The sequence below is a fragment of the Buceros rhinoceros genome, unplaced genomic scaffold, assembly GCF_000710305.1.
Source record: "Buceros rhinoceros silvestris isolate BGI_N320 unplaced genomic scaffold, ASM71030v1 scaffold162, whole genome shotgun sequence".
NCBI classification, from domain to species: Eukaryota; Metazoa; Chordata; class Aves; order Bucerotiformes; family Bucerotidae; genus Buceros; species Buceros rhinoceros.
Genome location: NW_010400424.1, coordinates 29,229 through 34,294, shown reverse-complemented (window position 1 = coordinate 34,294; position 5,066 = coordinate 29,229). Strand labels below are relative to the sequence as shown.

General features: G+C 42.9%; 1 protein-coding gene across 1 annotated transcript in view; it reads right to left on the bottom strand.

Moving 5' to 3' along the window:
- Positions 1-332: 332 nt before the first annotated feature.
- CA8 (carbonic anhydrase VIII) overlaps positions 333-5,066 on the bottom strand; it is a 30,874-nt gene continuing 26,140 nt past the window's right edge. The window contains exon 8 of the mRNA XM_010131828.1: positions 333-802. The gene's annotated coding sequence lies outside the window, so the exon portion shown is untranslated. The remainder of the gene's footprint in view (positions 803-5,066) is intronic.

The window sequence follows — 5,066 nt, the reverse complement described above, 5'->3', positions numbered from 1 at the left end:
CAGAGCAGCTCCCCAGGCCACCACCCTCAGCAACGCACAGAACAAACAGAACTGTCATAATTCGCAGGAGAACAAAAGATGAAGATTTTCTGCCTGAGTTGAGTGTTTCTTTCAAAGTTCCATGACTCACCAAGTAGAAAATAATCCAGATGACTCTGCTTATTGTGACACAGGTTCATTTTCCTTATTTCAGAACTGTCCTTTATTTCAGTAAGGTTCCTAGAAATGCGAATGTCACTCAGCTGTATTCAGGTAAACCATGCAAAGTGCATAGCTCTGGCAGAGAAGTGCTCCTCTCTGCCCCCAAATTAACTCTGAATTTGCATAATGCACTCTGCGAACAATGTTTTTATTAGCTTTATAGAATGTACCTCCCCTCTACGGAAAAGACGGTTACTGGCAGCACGAGAGATGATACAGAATGAAATTAAACCTCACATTCAAAACAGTAATGAGTATTTCTACACATTAACAATCATACCGAGCTTAAAATTAGCACTACTTGGATCACAGACCGTTATTGAATGCTACGGCAAAGAAACTATATAAGCAATGATAATTCCCATTTAAAACCAGTTAACAGTGTGAGCTGGAAGATTTAATGTGTTTTCTTCTTTTAATGGACAGCCCCATTCCCAGAATTTCACTGGACCGTGCGGACAGACCAACCGTCAGGGCTGTCTATCAAGGCTGAATTAGATGAAGACAAACAATACAGGCTTTGTGGTTCAACCGAAGCAGCAGCCTCACAAGTTTCCATTTCTCATCTGAGGGCACTGTGGGAGCATTGTCTTCCCCCTCTCTGAAAAGAGAATGGAACAATTATGTTACTGAAATTCCTCCACAGTGGGTCTGAAAGACTGTTTATGTCCAGCCAGGGAGACAGGGAGAACTAAAAGCTGGGATTTCGTGACGGCAGGTGGGGGCACTTTCGGGGTATATACTGCAGCGGCATAATGCTCCTGATTCTTCTCTTTTAGGGTAAAGCCAGTGCTGGAAGATTTACTAGCCATGGAGGAAACGGCAATAAAAATGCAAAGTTAAATGCAGTGGTAAAATTATTAACTTGAAACAGAGCTTTACAAGTGGCTTTCTGAATCAATCAGGTAATTGATTCCAACGTGGAGAGCAGAGCGGTAAATTAGAAAAGAAAATACACTGGTCACAGAGAAATTTTTACCGTTTCCTACTTTATTGGCCCTACCAAGTGAAGCGCTGAGTCTGCAGCTCTCACGGCGGTCAGGTGGGCCCAGGAGATAGAAAGCAGTCACCGAACTTGTCCCTTCTAACAGTAGTAATATACTTATTCGTTAGCAGCAGAGATAAATCAATACTTGGTTTCACGGCAGCTCATACTCCTGTGCATCAGAATAACCTCCAGCTGCTCAGGTTGCCCCGGTGCTCTCAGTTCAGGTGTGAGAGCGCCAAACCACTTCATTCTCTTGTACTAATAATACTCTCATTTTTCCTGTGGTTATTCTACTGCTAACTATAGCTCAGTAAAAAAAACGTAAAAAACACAAAAAACGCATAAAAAATCCCTAAGTGCTTGGGTGCAAATGGTCACCTGGGGCTACAGTTGCTGGCAGGAAAAGCCAACACATCTCCAGAGAGTTTCCTCGGTTTCTCTTAAAACAGAGGGGAGTGCAGGGGCCATTGGTCACCAGCTGTGCTGTTAAGAACCCAGTGTCTACCCTCGAGACCATCTGTGCCAGGACTACCACGTGCTCCCTGGTTACCATCCGATACACCCTGACGTCACGGCATCTGGCAGCAGGACCATTCGATGGCCAACCTGGAGAACTTCCTGCCAGCTTCCTTCTAAGGCAGGCTCTAAGTCCTCCACAAAGCAGCTGGGTTTAGCCACACTTACGCTCCGTGTAACAGCACAGAGTATACCCAGCTCTTCCCAGGCTTTGGTATAAAGGTGTAATATAAATCCCCATGTAATAATATGAAGTTGTTCTCCATCTCTGGAAAAACTCTTGGCATTTTTTTCAGCGGGCTACTGATACCAGGGTGCAGGGAGCAACCCCCTCCCTGAAGTGAACAGGAAGGTTCTTCTTGCACGGACAGAAGATACTGCATCAGGGAATTAGACTGAAAAATCTGAACGAGGAAGCTCAAAAGAAGCCCAAAATTTTGCGTTCTGAAGGTTCTGTGTAGGCAAACTAATGCTGTGACACAGTGACACCCTCTCAATCTCAATTAGTGCTCAACTAATTAAGAAAAGTGTTTTATATGTTGCAGCGAGTAGTATCTCTCTTCTTCCTTGGATAATCCCTAGTGTGATGGAAGGGTGATTGAGTATCTAATTACTCCTTAACTGAACGCACATGTTGTGCGTTTTTCACTAGTTCAAGCTTAATGCTTTTGGTGCAAAAAACCACCGTCGGTGAAATTCAGTTGAACTGGGATTTGGGCAGCTATCGTATTAATGGATTACTTTTGGAAAGGAGCCTAATTACGAGCCAGTCGGCTGATTTCAGTTGTGTTTGTTCTAGAAACACAAAACCTATTGTCTGACAAAAGACTGATCGCATAGACTGGAAGTGCTGATACTCCTCTTTACCCTTGATCCTCGTTTGAGAGGAATTTTTCTACCATGCCAAATTAACAGCAGTGTTCCATAATACATAAGACACTGTTCAGGCTAAAGGTTTGTGTAGATACGGAGACACCTGCTTCTTCTCTGAAAAGTTCTCGGAAATGTAGTATTTGAGCTACGATTGTACAAATGGGCGTGTGCATCATCGTCATCAGAAAATCCCCTGGATTATTTGCTTGTTTACAGCCTCTAGTTCCGCCTCTGAAATTTCCTTTGCTCGGGTTGAGTCCTGCGTATATTAAAGCGAGTCCCACTGCTTCTGGTGGAGAAGCAGATCTCCACAGACCAACCAACCATCCCCAAAGAAAAGCTTTCGGGATCAATGCCATGAAGTGTAAATACCTGGGAAATCCAAAAGCTATTATCACAATATTCATGGTTTAAAAAAACCCAAATAATAACAAGGTCGATCAAAATTCAGGAGTCAACCTCAGAATGTAAAAAATAATATTTATTTCTAATTCTTTTCTATAATGATTTTGGGTACTCTAGATTACTCACAGAGAATAAATTTTCTTGCACAAAACAGGGATAAATGCAAGACTTTATCACAGGATAAAGGAGAAAAGATAGGGCCAAACTGGTGTATTTTTAAGAACCAAAGGCCTCAATGTTCCCATAGTAACAGACCGAACACATTTAAAAGAGAAGATATAAGAAAACTTCAGTGAAAAGGATTATTTTTCTTTCAAAAATCTTTAAAAAAAAAAAAAGTCTTTCAAAAGTATTGAGAAAGTGCATATAAAGGGACTGCGGTGAAATTAAATAGGATGGCGACGGTAGCACGCTTTTCCATCGGACAGGGAGGGAATAAGATGCCCCACTGCCGCAGTCTCAGCTCGAGATCACTACACAAGATGAAAAATTTTGGTGTGCTACTTAAAAGTGGTCAATCCTCTTCCAGGAGAGAATTCCCACCTCTTCTGTCTTGCCATGTTCCTTACCAGTATTGATGTCTCACACTATGTCTCTGTTTTTTCCTTATAGAAGCATCCTGCCTTCTCCTCCTTAACACTAGGTTAAACCAAAAAGTTTAGGAGTTTAAAACAAAATCAAAGGACACGGGTGGCAAAACCACTTTAGCACCGACTCTGCATTACAAAAAAAAAAACAATCCTCAGCAGTGGGAAAGCAAGTCAGGGCGACGTGACAGGGTTCACTTAGAGTCTCGGTGCCCAGCCCGTTCCCTGCTATCACAATGAAGCAGTGGGAAGCCCCCTGAGAAGGCACCACCTTTCGGCCATTCCTGAAGCTCCTCTTGTTCCCCCGAATGCCTCAGAAGTTTTGGAGTGTTTCCAGAAGGTCTCTGATTATGGTGTGTAGCTCACAAGCCAAAAGCGTCTGGCCCTCTGTCCTGTAGCCACGCACTCGGATGGAAGCACCTTCTCAAGTGCTCTGAAGTGGCAGCAGAGTGTTGGGCGCTATAAAGAAGTTCTTAAAAACATGCAGTTGAGTTTCTTTCAAAGACTGAAACTTATCAGTTAAACCAACCATTTAAGCACAAAGCCTAAGCTCATGGAGACAAACACCAACCAATGAAAAAACACTCGCTGAGAAGCAGCACAAATATTCGTAATTCATCAGATCTAGGAAACTGGTGTTTGTAGGTCTAAGGAACTGGTGTTGATAATCTTTCTGCTGCTTGGTTCTTCAATCCAAGAAAGAGAGAAGAATGGTCACGGTAGCCTAAGGATGCACGGCTGCTGAAAGCTCACTCCAGCTCTGGATCAAGGCAACAGGAAAGGACAAAACCCCCAAGTGTAGGAGCTTCCACAGAGCAACTTGTTTGTGAGAGTAAACTGAGAGTAAAGATACGTACTGATTGGTGACGTAAACTATCCTAAATTACTCCTTCCTGTTCCTCAGGCCCAGCACAACCATGGTATTTTAATGATGTCACTTATTTATTTTCCTCTAATCTTGAATGTACGACTAGGAAGATGGTAATTGCGTTAAGAATGGGGTTTAATCCACATTTCTGCTACCATAATTTTCAGGACATTGGATAAACTTGCAGCTACTTACAATCTGAGGTCTACCGAAGACGTATGTGCACGTGTGAATGGGTACGTGCATTTGTGCATGTAAAAGTTGATGCTCTTCCAGGAGTTTCTCAATCAGTCACCAAAAAAATGTTCAGGAGAGCTGGAGTAAGGTATGGAGGGGGATGGAGTAGATATAAGCCATCATCACTTGGCGGACAGTTCTTCCTTTATGGATATAAAATAAACTGTGTCTGGGATGAGCACCTCTGAGAGCAAATTCTTTAGTTTGTTAATTGTGCTCAGTGGAAAGTGGGTGAGGAAAGCACTACAAAGGAGGCAGGATCGTGTTCTTCCCTTTCTCCCTCTTGGCATAGAGGAAAGGTGATCAAAGCCACACGATTTCTTTTCATTTTTCCAGCTCCCCAGAGACCAACTCAGTAACAAGGATATACTGCGAACCCTTGATCGGTTCA